This window comes from Notechis scutatus, chromosome 2 (genome assembly GCF_049901735.1).
Source record: "Notechis scutatus isolate UNSWTSFEM ecotype Mainland chromosome 2, rNotScu1.2, whole genome shotgun sequence".
Lineage (NCBI taxonomy): Eukaryota > Metazoa > Chordata > Lepidosauria > Squamata > Elapidae > Notechis > Notechis scutatus.
In genome coordinates this window covers 161545050-161564957 of record NC_142010.1, presented here as the reverse complement: position 1 = coordinate 161564957, position 19908 = coordinate 161545050, and the positions used below count along the sequence as shown (strand labels likewise).

The window sequence follows — 19908 nt, the reverse complement described above, 5'->3', positions numbered from 1 at the left end:
GCTCCCTGTCAGATGATCCCACCACTGGCTGGCCCTGCCCCTTGCCCTCCCCTCCCCCTCACTCTTTGTCTGCTCTGAGAAGGGCAATGGCGACAGATGGAGTCTCATTCCATATTCTAGGGTAGGAGCGAAGTGCCCCTCTACTTGCTTCTTTTTCCGGCCCCTGTTGGTGTATTCACCTTGGCTGCTGGGAGAGATTTTGAGTTTTCTCCAGCCAGGGACACTGGCTGGGTCAGCTTGGAGCCAATGTTCCGCACTGTAATGGGCTCCAGGAGGAGGAGGTGCAGATGGAGTGAAGTGCAGTAAATTTGAGTGTGTTGCACAGGTGTTGCAGGAGCAGCAAACAGCCATGGAGCTGGCTGTGGTGGGGCCTGGAGGGTGTGCACGAGAGGAGAAGGAGGGGGAGAGGGAGGAAGAAAGCCTCTACCACGGCTTACACTCATTCCTCAGCCAACCTGGATTTCCAAAAACTTGCCAAGAAGAAAGAAAAGAAGCTTCTCACACTCTCAGAAAGCCCTGCATGCTCTACTTGGGGCTTTTTTCTTCCTTCCTTTTGGAAATCTGGGCTAGCTGAGGAACAAGTGGAAGCCGCAGTGGAGGCTTCCCTCCTCCCCCTCTCCTCCTCTTGTTTTTCAGCCAGCCCAGATTTCCAAAAGGAAGAAAGAAAAGGGGCTCTCGAAGAGCCCCAAGGAGAGCACGCAGGGCTTTCTGAGATTTCAGACAGGGAGCCAGAGAGAGAGAGAGAGAGATACAAAAGGAGGGAGAGAGATTTGGCTCAATTCAGCTCTGTCTGCTCCCCTCTCTCTGTCTTTGCCCAGTTTTGCAAGGATTCAGCAGCGATCTAAGGCAGCAACCTCGTAGCACTGTGAGGTAACAGTCTGACTCCTTTTGGAATGCAAGGTTTATTTTTGTTTCTTTCCAGAGACAGCAAGAACATGGCCAAATTTCCTTACAGTTATTCCCTGGGTGTGGGAGTTGGGAAGGGGGGGATGGGGAGTGGGGGAGGAGGGAGGAAGAGAGGCAAAGAGAGAGAGAAAGAGAGAGAATTAGAGGAGGGAGAGAGAAGAAGAGAAAAAGGGAGAGAGAAAGAGATGAGAAGGAGGAAAGGAGGGAGAGGGAGATAGAGATGGGAGAGGGAGGGAGCAGAGAGCGAGCAACCTGTTGCCCATAGAAAACACAAAACCACAAAACCTGGGGGGTCATGTGTCTCAGTGGGAGTGACATTGAGTTGCCATGCCCACCCATATCTTGGGGCTCCCAGTGTTTTCTGTGGGAAACAGGTCCAAATGACTCTTTGAATGTTTAAGGTTGCAGACCCCTGACCTAGGGGAAGGCGGAGGAAGGGGGGCTTTGACCACATGCCCAATATCCAGGATCCCGCTCAGCCAAGCCCGCCCCCCTTTGTAGTTATCATGCCTGACAGCAAGTTCACAGGGTGCCCCTCGTGCCAGGGATCAGCCTCCCAAGCTGCCCCCCCTCCCGGGGCACTCATGTCGTAGAGGGCAGTGCTGTTCCTTCCTTCCTGGAGCAGGGCAGGGTTGAGGAAGCCCAGGGCAGGCAGCTTTGCTCTACTTTCGCAATGTGCCGCCACTGCGTTTGATGCGTCGGCTCCGCAGGCTCACCCCATTGAGCCCCTTGCACTGCTCCGGTGAAACAGTCAATGGGATGAGCCTGCGGTGCCGGTGCCTCAAATGCCCCCCTGCTGCCTCTTAGCGCCCCCAAAGGGGCTGGCAGAGAGGCACTAAAAGGTGGCAGGGGGGCATTCGAGGCACCGGCACTGCAGATTCACCCCATTGACTGTTGCAGTGCTCTGGAGCCAGCACCTCGAATGTGGTGACGGCGGCTTTGCTTTACTTTCCCAAAGTGCCGCCGCTGTCGCATTCTGTCTGTCTATCCATCCATCCAAAAGGTCTGCCTGTCTGCCGACCTACCTATCTATCTACCAATACCTACCTACCTATCTACCTATCTACCTACCTACCAATATCTACCAATACCAATATCTATCTATCTACTTATCTACCTACCTACCTATCCATCCATTCACCTACCTACCTATCAGTCCATCCATCCATCCATCCATCCAAAAGATCTGTCTTCCTGCCTGCTTGCCTGCCTGCCTACCTAATTACTTACCTACCTATCTTACCTACCTACCTACCTACCGACCTGTCTCTCTATCTATCCATCCACCCATGTTCGAAGCGCCGGCACAGCAGGCATATCGGGAAAGTAGGGAGGGAGGGAAGGGAGACAGAGACCTGATGCATCAGATTGAAATGAGGCCTAGCTTAGACTGAGGCCCTTTTCCACACTGAAACATCTTTGCCAGCACATTGAAACATCTTTGGCTTCTATTAAAGGTCTTGTGGACAAAACATGGTCAAGACTATCAGGAAGCTCTTACATTTTGTTGAGGCTTTAAACAGGATCCATTGGACCAGATCTCCACCCTAAAAAAATACTTTTCCCCAATGTATTACAGTGCCAATTCTGAAGAAGGTAAAACCAAAGTGTACTGGTAAATTACAACACACACACACACACACACACACACACACACTCCCTTCTAACCCTGCTGGAGCAGGTGATTGGACTAGAATAGATATCTCGTTATCTTTCTCCTTCCCTCCTTTCTTTTTCTTTCTGTCCCTTCCTTCCATCCCCCCTTTCTTTGTCCCTTTTTCTTTCTTTCCCTTTTCTCTTTCTTTTCTTCCTTCTCTCTTTCTCTCTCTCTTCCTTTTCTCTCTCTCTCTTTCCCTCTCTCAGGCTCACCCCATTGACTTGGTGGACTGCTTCACTTGGACTTGCTTCGTGCAGCAGATTCAATAGGGTGGACCTGCGGGGCTGGCACTTAGAATGCAGCTGTGGCGGCACATCTGAAAAGTAGAGCAAAGCCAGAGGTCGGTAATTTTTGCTGCAAAGAATCACAAAAGCTTCTGGGTTGGGCACAAGAAGGGACATACATGTCAATGCAATTCAGCAACATAAAATAAAGAAATACAAATAAAACACATCAACAAGAATCAGCAAAGCATCTCTGATTAGATTTTATTCACTACTAGAATCTAATCAGAGATGCTTTGCCGATTCTAGTCCAGTGACCTGCTCCAGCAGGATTGGAAGGGAGTGTGTGTATATGTGTATGCATGGCTGTAAAAACTCCAAAAACAGGTCAAGTAGCTATGAGGAGGCCAGTCATAAATTAGAACACTTGCTAAACAACCGGCCATTAAGTGAGGACCACTTGTATTTGGTTTGCCAGTCATCTGGCCATGCCCACCCAGTCACATGACCACCAAACCATACCTACACGGTCATGTGGCCAGCAAGCCACGCCCAGCCAGCAAGCCACGCCAGCCAGTCACATGACCAGCAAGCCACGCCCACCCAGTCACGTGACCAGCAAGTTATGCCCTCAAATTAGGCCACACCCACAGAAATTTAAATCCCACCTCTGGGTGGGGGGCACCAAGGATGAGTTTATAGCACAAAGGGGGTGGTGGACTGAAAAAGTTTGGGAACCACTGACTTACATAATCCTTTTTGCTGTCCACTATTGCATTATAATCACCCACTATACAAATATTCCTTTGTCCTGTTTCTATAAGTTTTTGTAGCTTTTTATAAAATTCCTTCTGATTTTCATTTGGTGCACATATCACTATTAATAATAATGGTTTTTGACCTATCATTATTTCAATCATTAACATTCTTCCTTTAATGTCTGTGTAAATTAGTTTTATCTTTATCTCTTCTCTTATACGTCTATCCCTTTTCTTTTTCATCTGCTAAAGCCACATGAAGTGTTCCTAATTTGGGATATTCTAAGCAATTCCTATATTGTTTTTTGATGTGTACTTCCTGTAGGCACACTTCATCCACTTTTTGTTTTGCTAATTTTACAAATGTTCATTTTCTTTTAGCTAGTGAATTTAATCCATTGATATTTATTGATATTAATTTAATTTCTTCTCCCATTCTTCTATTTGTAGAGTTATCTTTGTCTTCAATTATTCCTTGTGTCCCTTTGTATTCTTGGTCTTGCCCCTTCTTCCTCATGTTGTTCTTTCTCTTTCCTAGTTCTTCCTTCCTGTTCTCCTTCTTTTAATCCCTGTAGTTGTTCTTCTTGGCTTCTGGACTCCAATTCTTCTCTGCTGCTCTGTTCTTCCTCCATCCCCATGAGTTGATCGTATAGCTCTTGTGCCTTCTCTAGGTTGTCAACTTTAATCTCCTGCCAAGAAACTAGCATCCCTTCTGATATTAACCACCTGAATAGCATATTCCGTTTAATCAATTATGTCGCCAAGAAGCGGTAGTCCCTTCTCTGTTCTCTCACCCTTCTCAGAATCTGTTTCAGTGTTTGTATCTCTTTTTCTTTATACATCATCAATTCATTTCTCTTTATCTTATAAATTATATCTTACTTTTTTTCGTACAAACCTAATATGCACCTCTCTCGGCAATCTGTGCCTTCTGGCATAATTTGTATGAATTCTATATACATCATCCAATTCATTCAGGATTTTACACTTATCTCTTTGCAAAGCTTTCGCTATCAATTCAGCCATTATAATTTCTAGATGATCTTGTTCAGTCTCTGTAACATTGTGGTCCATCTCCAAATGTGTAAGAGAATCCTCTAAGTCTTTGTTTATCTCCATCATCTTCTGATCCACCAGCTCCAGCTTCTTCTCAGTTTGTTCCATTCTCGTTTCCACTGCTGTTATTGTTTGTTCATTTTTCTTCTATTGCTTATTGAATTGAGCCCATTTTATTGTCTAATTTGTGTATATCACTTTTTATTTCACCCATCTCTTATTTCATTTCACGAACATTGTTCATTCATGAACATTGTTTCTTGGAGTTTTATCATCATCTCCTGAATTGCTAGAACGGTTTTTTGCATGCTTTGTGTATATTACATACGTTTACTCAAACTCCTCAAACAGTGTTTTTAAAAGTTTGGACCACAGTTTTTTTGTGTGTGTTCTAAGAAATTTTGAGGGCTCATAGAATTTGCCCATAGTTTTTTGTTTCAAGCCATAACATATATAACAATAACATAACCTATATAATAATCTCAAAGAGCTTCTGTTCTTTGCGATTGGCTGACATGCAGAGAACACATATGTATGCTTGCCCTTTGTGCCCAATCAGTGTATACTTGAGGACCTCATGGCAGTGCAATAAAACACAATATTGCGAATTTCTGCGCAAAATCTGTTTAATTTGTACATATTTTAATCTTATATTTTACATTTTAAATGTATATAGTATGACTTATTTTAATTATGATGCTTCTGACACAAATAAACAAAAACAAATAGTAAGAAATTTGTGATTTTATGAAGAGCTTTAGCTGTGCTGAGTGTTATGTAAATACAGGAAGTCCTCTGTTTACAATTGTGCCCAAAATTTCCATTGCTAAGTGAACATTAAATGAGTTTTGCCCCATTTTACAACTTTTCTTGCCACAGTTATGTGAATCATTGGAGTCTTCAGTTAAGTTAAATCAGTTAAGTTAGCAACATGGTTATTAAGCAAATCTAGCTTCTCCATTGACTTTGCTTGTCAGAAGTTTGCAAAGGGAGAATCACATGACTCTGGGACACTGCAACCATCATAAAAATGAGCCAGTTGCCAAGCGTCAAAATTACAGGTGAAACTTGAAAAATTAGAATATCGTGCAAAAAGTACATTTATTTCAGTAATGCAACTTAAAAGGTGAAACTAATATATGAGATAGACTCATTACATCCAAAGCAAGATAGTTCAAGCCATGATTTGTCATAATTGTGACGATTATGGCTTACAGCTCATGAAAACCCCAAATTCACAATCTCAGAAAATTAGAATATTGTGAAAAGGTGCAATATTCTAGGCTCAAAGTGTCCCACTCTAATCAGCTAATTAAGCCATAACACCTGCAAAGGGTTCCTGACCCTTTAAATGGTCTCTCAGTCTGGTTCAGTAGGAATCACAATCATGGGAAAGACTGCTGACCTGACAGTTGTGCAGAAAACGATCATTGACACCCTCCATAACGAGGGAAAGCCTCAAAAGGTAATTGCAAAAGAAGCTGGATGTTCCCAAAGTGCTATATCAAAGCACATTAATAGAAAGTTATATGGAAGGGGAAAGTATGGAAGAAAAAGGTGCACAAGCAGCAGGGATGACTGCAGCCTGGAGAGGATTGTCAGGAAAAGGCCATTCAAAAGTGTTGGGGACTTTCACAAGGAGTGGACTGAGGCTGGAGTCAGTGCATCTAGAGCCACCACACACAGACGGATCCTGGACATGGGCTTCAAATGTTGTATTCCTCTTGTCAAACTGCTCCTGAACAACAAATGTCAGAAGCATCTTACCTGGGCTAAAGAAAAACAGACCTGGTCTGTTGCTCAGTGGTCCAAAGTCCTCTTTTCTGATGAGAGCAACTTTTGCATTTCATTTGGAAACCAAGGACCCAGAGTCTGGAGAAAGAATTGAGAGGCACACACTGCAAGATGCTTGAAGTCCAGTGTGAGGTTTCCACAGTCTGTGTTCATTTGGGGAACCATGTCATCTGCTGGTGTTGGTCCACTGTGCTTCATTAAGTCCACGGTCAATGCAGCCGTGGAGCACTTCATGCTTCTTTCCGCAGATGAGTTTTATGGGGATGCTGACTTCATTTTCCAGCAGGACTTGGCACCTGCCCAAACTGCCAAAAGCACCAAAACCTGGTTCAATGACCGTGGGATTACTGTGCTTGATTGGCCAGCAAACTCACCTGACCTGAACCCCATAGAGAATCTATGAGGCATTGCCAAGTGAAAGATGAGAGACATGAGACTAAACAATGCAGAAGAGCTGAAGGCCATGATTGAAGCATCCTGGTCTTCCATCACACCTCAGCAGTGCCACAGGCTGATAGCTTCCATGCCACGCTGCATTGAGGCAGTAATTGCTGTAAAAGGGGCCCAAACCAAGTACTGAGTACATATGCATGCTTATACTTGTCAGAGGTCCGATATTGTTCTATGTACAATCCTTGTTTTATTGATTGCATGTAATATTCTAATTTTCTGAGATTGTGGATTTGGGGTTTTCATGAGCTGTAAGCCATAATCATCACAATTATGACAAATCATGGCTTGAACTATCTTGCTTTGCATGTAATGAGTCTATCTCATATATTAGTTTCACCTTTTAAGTTGCACCTGTATTTCAAGTTTCACCTGTATTGTTCACATGACCACAGAGATGCTGCAATGGTTGTAAGTGTGAAAAATGGTCATAAGTCCCTTTTTTCAGTGCTGTTGTAACTTTGATCAGTCACTTACAACGAATGACAGTTGAGGACTACCTGTAGAAACTTATCTTCAATTCATAGCCCTTGTTCTTGGAGATCTTGCCATGATTTTAAAGTTCCTTGTACATCCAGTAGGTCTTTATATTTTATCATCTTGTTAATATCCAGATTATTTGGATGTATCATCGCCTCCATTGTTGAGATCCAAATCGGAATCTTTAGATAGATAGTATTTTTTCTTTGTTTTATTCCAATTAGCCAATAAAAAGTCTCTAATTACATATCTGTGGAAGTAATTCTGTTTGATTTTCCCCGTGTCCCATAAGAACGCATGCCACCTCCTCTGTAAATCATGGCCTTCTAGAAATAAAATTCTTTTATTCTATAAGTTTACCCATTCTTTCAACCATAGTAAGGAAGCTGTGCTGTGATATAGTTCCAATTTGGGAGTGCCATACCCCCCCTGCTCTTCATACCTTGCATTGCTTTTAAATTTATTCTTGTTTTTTTCCCTTGCCAAATAAATTTTGCTATTATCCTATTAAGTTCCACAAAGTATTTTTTATGTATTTTTATTGGTATTGTCTGGAACAAATAAATAAATTTAGGAAGAATAGTCATTTTAATAGTGGCAATCTTCCCTAATAAGGAGAGTTGCAATCTAACCCATAGCTCTAGGTCTTTTTTTTACCTGTTGCAGTAGTTTGTTATAGTTATTTTCCATTAGTGTCTTATAATGAGCCGTCAACCATATTCTTAAGTATTAAATTTTCTTTACCACTTGTAATCCCATTGCCTTTTCCAATTCTGATTTCTGTTTTTCTGTTAAGTTTTTGGTTATTAATTTCATTTTTTTCCTGTTAATTTTGAGTCCTGCAACTTTCCCAAATTGATCTCTCTCAACAGTTCCTGACCTAGTTCAATTGGTTCTTCTATGAAAAAGTCCACAAATGACTGCAATTTATATTCTTAATCTTTAACCCCTTTATTCCTGGGTTCTGCCTAATTCGCGTAAGTAGTGTTTCCGAAGATAGTATGAAGAGCAGGGGAGATAGTGGACATCCCTGCCTAACTCCTTTCTCTATTTTTATTGAGCGCGTATATTCTCCATTAATTATGATATTCGCCTTTTGTGAGGCATAAATTGTGGTTACAATGTTTTCAAATTTAGTGCCTAAATTCATACTGTAAATTTGTTGAATTAAAAATTGCCAATTTAAATTGTCGAAGGCCTTCTGTACATCCAAGAATACAAAGGCTATTTGTTTTTCCGGGTGGGCTTCATAGTATTCCAAAACATTTAACATTTCTTAAATTGTTCCTAATTTGTCTGTTGGGGAGAAATCCATTTTGGTTTTTATGTATATATTCATTCAAGATTCTTTTTAGTCTATTTGCTATAATAGTAGCAAATATTTTATAGTTGGTATTTAACAAAGAAATTGGTCTATAGTTTTGTATGAGTCGGGGATTTGAATCTTCCTTCAGAAACAGCGAAATCAATGCCTCCCTCCACGAATCCATCATTTTAGCTGCAAGTAAAACCTCATTATATACTTCCACCATGAGGGGTCCTATTTGTTCTCCTATTGCCTTGTAGAGTTCCCCTGGGATCCCATTGGATCCCAGAGTTTTTTTTATTTTTTATTTTCTATTGCTCTTTTCAGTTCAGACCACGTAATATCTTTAATTAGCATTTCTTTTATCTCATCCCCAATTGCTTTGTCGTTTGTTATGCCCAAGTAATTTCTTATCATATTCTCCTTTACCTCCTCCTTTTTATAGAAGTCTTCAAAATATTTATATGCAATTTCTTTTTTCTGTTCTATTCCCTGTTGGGCATCCCCATTTCATCTATTAATTGATAAATTAATCTTTTTTCTTTTTCTTTTTTGAGTTTGTAGGACAGCCATCTCCCTGGTTTGTTAGCCTGTTCAAAGAATATCTGTCTAGCTACAGTATATTCAACTTTGTAATCATTCCTTCCTGTTCAATTAAGTTCAATTTGTGTTTAGTTACTATCATCTGATTTTGCAGTTTACAATCCTTTGGAGTACTTTGTAACTGGCTTTCTAGTTCTTTGATTCTTTGTTTTAATTTATTTTGTTGGGCATAATTTTCTTTATTCCTCCTGGCAGTATATGATATCATTGTGCCCCTTATTACAGCCTTCATTGTATCCCAAATATTCTGCTTCGTAGTTGCCTCATTATTATTTTCTTTTAAAAAGTAATCTAATTCATCCTTGAGTCTATTCATAAATTCTTTTTCTTTAATTAGCTGTGTATTTAGCGTCCACCTCTTCCTTGGCTTTTTCCTACCATTCCACAATATCTGAATCGGATTATGATCTGCCCATTTATTAGGTAAAATTTCAATCTCTTTTAACTCATTTGCTATTTCACCATTCATCCACACCATATCAATTCGTGTCCATGATTGGTGTGGATTTGAGTAAAATGTAAATTGTTTTTTCTCTGGGTTTAATTTTCTCCACACATCTATCAAATTCAATTCAGTCATCATTTCCTTGCATGTTTTCGGTAACCCTCTCTTTTTCCTCTTCTTCCCCACTACTGTGATCTTTTTGATGGTCCACAATGGCACTGAAGTCCCCTAAGACACAAATATTCTTTTTTTCTAATCCTACTATTTTTTCATGCAAATGTTTAAAAAATTCTTTTTGGTTTTCATTAGGGGTGTAAATCACTACTAATAGAATTCTTCAGTTGGAACCTGTCCAAATTAGGTCTGCTTTCATATCCTCTTTCACATATACTGCTATCCCTTTCTTTTTCCCAGAGTCTGCTGGTGTCGCATATAGTTTCCCTAGCTTCGGGCATTCTAAATATTTTTCATCTGACTTCCTTATATGGGTTTCTTGTAAACATATTATATCTGCATTTTGTTTAATTAGTTTAGTTACTATTCTTTTTCTTTTTATCCTGGAATTCAGGCTGTTTTTATTAATTGATAATATTTTCTTTTCCTCATCCATTGTCTAGTTCAGGGGTGTCCAACCTTGGCAACTTTAAGACTTGTGGACTTCAACTCCCAGAATTCCTTAGCCAGCTTTGCTGGCTGAGGAATTCTGGGAGTTGAAGTCCACAAGTCTTAAAGTTGCCAAGGTTGGACACCCCTGGTCTAGTTGATTCTTGCTCTTTGTCTTGTAGTTAGTTCTCTTTCTCTTTGTGGCTGGTAACGTGTCCTCGGTTCTTCTCTCTCTTGTTGTTGTGTATTTTCCAGATTCCTGGGACTCCTGTCTCTATTCTTTTGGTAACCCTGGTCGTCTTGCGAATTTGATTCTAGTTCACCTGTACTACTCAGTTCTTCTGGGCCTACCAGTTCATAAAATTCTTGGGCTTTTTCCACAGAATCTACTTTAATTTTCCTTTCTTCCCATGAGTTTAACATCCTTTCTTTGATTAGCCATCTAAATACAATGCCTTTTTGATTTAATTGGGCCACCAAGAATTTATAGTCTCGCCTTTGCTCTCTCACTCTTCTTGGGATTTGTTTAAGCACCAAGACTTCTTTATCTTTATATGGGATTGTTTCTTCTCTGGATATTTTGTATATAATATCCTGGACCTTTTTTGTAGCAAATCTTACATGAACTTCTTTTGGACATTTGTGGCGTCTTGCATAATTTGTACTCACTCTATAAACTTCATCCAACTCTTTCAGAATATAATCTTTGTCTTTTTCCACCACTTCTGCTAGTATTTCTGCTATCACTTGTTCCAGATCCTCTTCTTTTGATTCCACTATATTCTGGAATCTCAAATATGCTGCGGCTCTATCGATCTCCAAATAGACCAGGGAGTCTTCCATTTCTTTGCTCACGTTCCTTAGATGTTCATCAACCATTTCCAGTTTCTTTTCAGTTTGTTCAGTCCTTTTCTCTACCTCCTTTATTGTTGATTCGTTTCTCTCTAATGCTTGCTGGATTGTTCCATTTTTTTCATCCAACTTTGAAATATCTACTTTCATTTCCGCCTTTAATTTCCCTATCTCTTCTTTTAGTTCATTTGTATCAGCTCTTGTCTCCATATGATTTTTCGTCATCATTTCTTGGAGCTTCAGCATAGATTCTTGTAAGGTGAGGAGTGTCGACTGGATATTGGCATTCATGATAGAGGGTTGTTTCTCCCCAGGCAATGTTTCCTCAATTGTCTTTTGTGCCATCGTTGAGGGGGATGCCACCGCAGTTGTTAATGTTGGAATAGTCTTCTTCCCAGTTTTAAGCACTGTAGTAGTTGTAGAGGTCATTTCTTTGAGAATTTGTTTCTGTTTTTGTATTATACTAAATATGTTATCCCAAATTAGCATTTGCTAATCAAAAATGTCAGATAGGAGTAACCACTACTCTAATTGATTGATTCCTAATTTCCTTAGTAAATTAGTGGACTAGACACTTTTATAAGTATAAATATTATCCAAGATAATTTCAAAATTAAATTCCAAATCAAGTATCTAAATTTATCAAGTTTGGTATTTATGTCAAAATTCCTATACTTAAATTCTAAGTACTAATAATCTGTACATCTATAAAAGCTATGGAATACGTAATCTAAATATCAATGTTATAAAATAGTATTTTAAATGTTTATAAGTCTAAGTGGAAGTAAGTTGACCTTACTATACAGCAGTTAATTATTTGGAATATGGTTATCACAGTTAATTATTTACTCTAATATAATCAACAAATATAATCAAATATCAATACTTAGTTATCCTTTTGTTCAAATCTCTTGCAGTCCAATCTTCCAAATTTCATATGGTCTCTTCAATTAACAGGTTTCAACTTATTAGACCTCCAAGTCAATAGTCCCAAAAAAAAGAACAGTGAATTTTTAACTATTGTCTATAGTAACTTTGCTTGCTTCCCCACTTCCAATCTTCCCATCTCACACTTGTTAATCCAGTCTTCCCGAATGGCAGCAATCCAAATTGCTCGCACTTTCCAAAAGTTAACTCTTTCCTCTCTTTTTTTCCCCGTTGGTGTCAACTACACAAGCCTCTCCAACATTCTTATCTTCTGATCGCTCGTGTCCTTATCCTCTTCTGTCTCACAAGCCCTTTCACTTTCACTGACTCTCGCATCCGCTTTTTAGCCGCTACTTTCGGGCTTCGCTCCAACTGATGTTGTTGCAATCTACGAGACTTTCCAATGCTCTACACTCTATCAAAATTGCAGATTCCTTCACTCACACTCTTCTCCGTTCACCACAGTCTGTTACTCACTCGCTTCCTCTTGTAGGTAATGATCCGGACTTCAGGACCGCCATTATTGGATGGCAGTCTCATTTGTTGGTCTCTACAGGGTCTCTCTGCATCGCGATGAGAGTTGTTCTCTCCAAACCACAACTTGAGTCTCCTCACACCGGCACGTTTCTCTACAGGATACGTGCATCCCTGAGGACCGCTCCAACAGCAAGAAAAGGTAACAAAAAGCCCCAAGTGAGCTTCAGCACTTCTACTCGTCCATACCTCATCACCGGAAGTGGGCTTACCCCCAAATACAAAATAGATATAGACAGGATAAGAAAGTTTTTGGAATCTACAGTAAGCCACAACAATTAGATAAAATCTTACTAGGTTCAGACAAAAAAAACCAACCAAATTTTACAACTACCTATTAGAGATAGAATTAGAGGAGGTAGTAGTCAAAAGCAATATGATAGCTTGGAGTAGAAATATAGGACGTAGCATCACTTTAATAGAATGGAAAAAGGTCTGGACCAGGAATAATAAAATCACAAAATCGGCATCATATAAAGAAAATACCCATAAAATGTTTTACAGATGGCATCTCTTTCCTTCAAGATTAGTGAAGATGTCTCCTAACGTGAACCTGAATTGCTGGAAATGTAAAAAGAAACACGGAATATTCTATCATATGTGGTGGTCCTGTACAGAAGCCCAAAGATACTGGCAAAGAATCAAAAAATGGTTGGAGGAAATTACGGCCAAGTAGATTGAATTAAAACCAGAATTCTTTCTATTAGGGATATGCAATAGACAATTTCCAAAAAAAAAAAAAAAGCTAAATATATAATATTACACATATTTACTGCAGCTAGATTAGCTTTTGCACAATGTTGGAAACAAGCCTATATTCCAACAGAGGAAATGACTTCTCAGAAAATAGTAAACTGTGCAGAAATGGATAAATTGACCCTAGCACTTAAGGATAAAGAATCATCAGAATATTACAAGAGTTGGGAATGTTGGTACGATTGGATAGAACAAAGATAGATAATATAATAGTAAACATTATTAAACTGTAAAGGAGATTAAGCTACATTGGTAGTAACTATATATTTGCATTTAATTGTAAATATGATACCAATAATGATAACAAATAAGGAACCACAAACTGTCGATAATGGAATTGCCCTTGATTCATTTTTGTTTTGTTTTTCTATGTTGTGCATGTGTTTGTTTATTTTAATTGTATATTCAATAAAGTTTGCTTTTTAAAAAAAGAAACTTATCTTCATGCTAGTAGGATGAAAGTCTGTATTTTTGAAAAAACAATCCATGTTCTAAAAATGAGAAGATTAAAGACAAGTTCTTTTCTTAAAGTCTAGATTTAATAAGCTTAAGAACTAAATTAATTTCATATGTATACACAACTAAAATTCATGTCATGACCCTTATGTGGTTGAAATGATACATCATAGGACAACAATTTTTTTAATTAAGATACCTCAAATGAGTTAATTTGCAAAATATGTCCAAAATTGAGGAGCCATGACAAGACATGATGAAATTTGGGGAAGCTGAGACTGCTTCAATGCTACTGGCTGCTACTACAGTCAGGTGATCTTCATTTTCAACATTCCAGCCAATTTTCCAGTTTCACAATCCCTTGCTCCCTCTGCCACTTACCTACCTGCTGGGAAGGGAAGAATAAAAGGAGATTTCTAATGCTCTCTGCCAGATTCCCAAAAGGAAAACGATTCGGGAAGCTGGCATAAAATTTGAGTCGTTATTGCTCCCATTGCTTTTTTGTCCACCCATGGTCATTCTATTTCTGTTTAGGTAAGGAAATATTTCTGAAATGATAACTCCAGGGACACAGGTTTAGCTAATACTAAAGGGATTTTACTTTTAGTTTAATTAATCATTGTAATCTATATAGGTTCTTTCATTACTGTATAACCACTACAGTATTACTTTCTGTTGGAGTTGCAGCCATTTGTTTTTCATATTAAAATAAAAAAAAATTAAAAAATTGAACAGGGCAACCTCCAAAAAAATTCAAATCAAGTCAGGACCCAATCTGAAGTTCCCAATGAAAGCCTGAAGCAAATTGTGATTTTATTTCCATTGTTCCACTAATCTGAAATATATTTCATTCAGACTGATTCTATTTTTCAGAATGCCAGGGTTACTTTTTAGAATTGGAACTTAAAAAGCTCATATACTCTTCTGAAGTTATCTTTGTCTCAATATTTTAGAATCATAATAAGTGTGAAATATATATTTAAACTACAATATAATAGTGGCTGATCCTTTCGTGTGAATTTCATTAAACACTGACCTTTCCAATGTAAACCTCTTTTGACCACTAAGAGGGTCACTAAGAGATGAAGGTCTGCTTCTTACTGGCTTATGTTTCTATGTTTAAGACATAAAGGAAGTTTCCTGTTTTGTTTTCTCCTGTGCTTTTGTCTCTTAAAGATGTAGTTGAGGTTAGAACAGCTTACTTCTATCCACATATTTCTTAATTTACTTTTTTACTAATATAATTACTTATATTTATCCATAGCTGAACTTTGTCCAAACTCTGCAACCAAGATGAACTTGTGAGCATTTTATTTTATTTTTAATGGATTATTTCTAAATAAATTACCTAATATTTATTTAGGTGCAAGCCTGTTATGTTTCAGAAGCATATTTTAGAGAATCAGGGAAGATAACGTTGAGAGAAATATGCAAGAATCTCTTTAAAAATAAAAAGGTCTGAAACATTCCTTAAGTCACAGGAAACAAGGTAGTATTTGGAAGAGAGTCAAGCAGGCTTCTCCCTAATTCACTGGGATATAAAGAGAGAAGGTAGAATCACATCTGATACCTGTACAATTACCACAGGGCCACCCCACCCCCCACAAGGTGATGTGTTTTGTCCACTTCTCTTCTCTCTATTTACCAATGACTGCATCTCAAGTGATACATCTGTTAAAATACTGAAGTTTGCAGATGATACAACAGTGATTGGTCTCATTCGAGACAATGATGAATCCGCATACAGATGGGAGGTTGTACAACTTGCCTCATGGTGTGACCGGAACAATCTGGAACTGTACACACTCAAAACTGTAGAAATGGTAGTAGAATAACCCTCCCATACTACCACCTCTTACAATATTAGACAACACAGTATCAACAGTAGAGACCTTCACATTTCTAGGATCTATCATATCATAAGACCTAAAATGGACACATAACATCAAAAACCTCATCAAAAAAGCACAACAAAGAATGTTCTTTCTGCGCCAACTCAGAAAGCTCAAACTGCCCAAGGAGCTGCTGATACAGTTCTACAGAGGAATTATTGAGTCTGTCAATTGTACCACTATAACTGTCTGGTTTGGTTCTGCAACCCAACAAGACAGGCACAGACTTCAACAGATAATTAGAACTGCAGAAAAAACAATTACTACCAACCTGCCTTCCATTGAGGACCTGTATACTGCACAAATCAAAGAGGGCTGGGAGGTAAAGTACAATCAGGCTTGCAAGATTCTATTATTAATAGCCTCTCAATAAAATATAGTTCTAATCCTCCAGTGCAGTGTGAAGTCTGTTTTCTGACCTGGTTTACCAGAAAATGTTGACTCCTATTCTTTAACAAGGGCTTCTGCTGAATTCAAATCTCCAGCAAAAATAAATATCAAATCACCAGAAGCTTAGCAATAGTAGTAAAATATAGGTATACATAGTAGTTGTTCCTCATTCTCAAATGGTTCATTGCATTTCACCAGATTTCACTGCATGTTTCCACCCTCTTTGTCTAACTAATTATTTCAATTGAAGGTTTTAGTATTGCATTTTGCAATGTTATCCTTATTTCTCTTCTCAACAATTCTTTGCTGAACAAAACCAGCAGACATTTAAAACTCTGCATGATCATTTGTACAATCTTTATTCTCTTGCCTAACCATTAATACTGAAATGGCATAAGGGTCTGTAGAGATTCTCAGTCATCCACGTGATTCTTGGATAAGAAGCGAAATGTCTTCAAAGAAGAAACAAGAAAGTCCAGTTGCCTCCTGAAAAAGCACCTTTGGGACTGAAATGGCATCTTCAAATTTATAATAGGATTGTAACATGCTATAGCTAAAATTAAAAGGAACATCTTCCAGAAGAAAAACGGTTGAGCTGCAACTGCAACTTCTCATGTAAATACAATTTGTCCGGTAAAGAAATTTCTGTTCGCTTGACTGGATTGTAAAGTTTTTCTTGGCTAAAATTAAGTGTTTTTTTTAAATACAGTGTTAGTAATCACAAATTGAGACTTGCCAGAGTTCTAAAAGATATGGAGTACATTTTTCAATGTCAATTCCAATTAGGGTTTGAGTACTTTTCACACATGCTGTCATAATAGCAGTGATGCCTGGATGAGCCATCATAAATTAATAATGCAGACACAAATTGTTCACATTATGACTACTCAGACACAACTATTTTTTTAGTGGAGATAGCTCAACCACACAGTTGTGTTGAGAAATGGGAACTTCTTCCTTGCTTAACTAGAGATAGGAATAATGAATGCTTTCACATGTTAATCTTACTCTCAAGCAAAATGATTCAACTTGATGTTAGAACAGAACATGATTCATTCTGTAGCTATTAAAAGGATCTATATGTACCAAAACACAAGGAAACCACAATTAGCTGAGGCATCCAGTTCTTTGTTTACTGCACACCCTTTAAGATGTCAACAAAAAAATAAAGCAGTCAACTTGAAATGGATATGCAGACCATTTGCTGCAATATGTATTTGTTAGGTTTTAACAAAAATATATTCTTAAAAAGGATAGCAAAAGTAACATTATCTGAGACAGTTGTCCACAAATTTGAGTTTCATATTTATCCTAGTTTTCTCAATAGTAATTGTTTCACCAGATAAAAAAATCAAAGTAAAATCCATCTTTAAGGGAAAACCTAGAAGTTAAATTCTATCAACAAAAATCTTCATTCAGGTTGTCTGAAAACATCACCTCACCCTCCGAACTGGGTTAAGGTTCCTGTTGCAAAGATGGGCTGCCTGTGGAATAGCCTCTGCATGCACTCAAGTGCACTCTCAATTTCTACTCTTATTTCAGGATTGAGCACCACCACTAGAAAAGGAATACCTACTCTTCTTTGTTGCAGGAATGTAAACTGCACGGCATAAAAGATGGCCCAGCAGTGTGGTGGATGGGTTTCTCTGTGAAAAGTATTACACCAATTGAGCATGAATACTTACAGTACGATCTTCCTCGTCAACTTTAACTTTCTCCTTTTTTTCGAAAATTCCCTTCCAAAAGGAATGCTACTGGCTTCAAATCGCAAGAACCTGTCCCAGGGGGCAACTGGCAAAGCGGCCCTCTCCCTACGTGTCGACGTTCGGAGGCAAATAATAAACATTACTTACTGGCGGTGGAAACTAGAGGTCGGCTGAGCAACGCAGCTGCATTTTTTCAGAGCTTGCACCTCCCTCCCTGCCGCCTGGCAAATCTGTCGACATGGAGGGGTTTCCCAAGTTCGCGCTGCCCTGTCCCAGAGAATCTCGGTAATACAGTGCTATTATCGAGACTGAGAAGCCTCTTGATTGCGACTCTTGCACCTTCCTCTTGCTCTCGCCTTCGCGCAACAGATGGGGAGGAGCAGATAATTGTTTCTGCTCGAGGGGGAAAGCCCGTGCCGGCTCCTGAGCGTTGAAAAGGTAAGTCTGCTCGCCTTAACAACAGAAGCTTCGGAAGAATTCTGCAGCCGTAGCTCTGATTGCTGAGGATTGAGGATTTCGCTCGCTGAGAAGCGCACCTGGGCGGTGAAGGGAATATATATATACAATATATATATATATGTATATGTATATGTATATGTATATGTATATGTATATGTATATGTATATATTATTATTATTTACATATAGGTATATTGAACACAGTGTGACCATCCTGCCATACACACCAAACTGAAAGATAGATAACATATATACTACTTATACATTGCTAGTCTTGTACAATTATTTTTGACCAACATATTCATATAATATCTCATTCTGGGTCTACTTAGCCTAGTTATTTCGTGTTCCGACTCCCACCTCTTAATTCCAGCCATTGATAATATCTGTTCCATGTGTCATAATATTCTGTCTCCCCTTTGTTTTTTAGTTCTAGCATTAATCTGCCCAATTCTGTGCAAACCAATATCTTCTATATTATCTCCTTTTCTGAAGGAGTGTTTTCACTTTTCCATTGCTGGGCATATACCATTCTCGCTGCCATTAGAATGTTTAATATTAGGTATATTGACCTTTTACTATAACCATCTCTTATAATTCCTAATAGAAATATTTCTGGTTTAAATTCTATACATTGTCCAACCATTTTTTCTAACCATATCTGGATTTGTCACCAAAATTTCCTTGCTTTTTTACAAGTCCACCATATGTGGTAGTATGTACTTGGTGATTGTTTACATTTCCAACATTTTGGGGATGTATTACTAAACATTTTAGCCAATCTTACTGGAGGAAAATGTAAAAACATTTTATAAAGATTCTCTTTGTATGATGTGGCCAATGTTAATTTCCTGTTTCTTTCCCAAAGTTTTTGCCAACTATTCAACTCAATGTTATATCCAAAGTTTTTAGCCCATACAACCATTATCTCCTTCACTTGTTCTTCCTCCATTTTGTAGTCTAGTAAATATTTATATGTTGTCTTTATCAATTTGTCATCAGTCCCCACTAATAGTTTATCTAATATCATTAATTCTCTATAAATGCCCCATACTTTCACATCCTTCACATAACATGATTGTGTTTTCAGGTATGACCACCACTCCAATTCCACCCCTTGTTCCTTTAATTCTAGTCTAGTTTTTAGTTTGCCTTTTTTTGTTTAATATGTCCTCATATGAGACAATTTTTCCATGTTTAGAAGGTTTGGGTGTACCAGTGCTTCTAAGGTGGAGAGCCAGACTGGTATTTTCATATAATTTTGTTGTTTGACAACAAAATTGTCGATTCCACACCGCCAATAGTGCATTTCTTATGTAATGCTTTTGGAAAGAGTTGATTTGCCGTGCTTCTCCCATACCAAAGAAATGCATGCCACCTTAGTTGGATATCATGGCCATCCAGTATTAATAATCTCCTATTCCTTAAGGTTATCCACTCTTTTACCCATGTAAGTAGCGCAGCTTGGTAGCACAGTTCCCAATTAGGCAGGCCAAACCCTCCTTTCTCTTGTGATTCTTGCAATAGTTTCAATTTAATTCTCGTTTTTCCCTTGCCATATAAACTTCAACATTATTTTGTTCAAGTTCTTGAAATATTTTTTCTCTAATTTAAGGGGTATATTTTGAAACAAAAGCAGTATCTTCGGCAGAAT

The 19908-nt window shown here is 38.5% G+C and overlaps 1 protein-coding gene across 2 annotated transcripts in view; it reads right to left on the bottom strand.

Moving 5' to 3' along the window:
• Positions 1-18239, bottom strand: part of TRPC4 (transient receptor potential cation channel subfamily C member 4) — a 273160-nt gene extending 254921 nt beyond the window's left edge. Inside the window, exon 1 of one of the 2 annotated variants that reach the window (XM_087957134.1) lies at positions 17943-18239. The gene's annotated coding sequence lies outside the window, so the exon portion shown is untranslated. The other variant, XM_026675498.2, reaches the window with a different exon arrangement.
• Positions 18240-19908: the final 1669 nt, after the last annotated feature.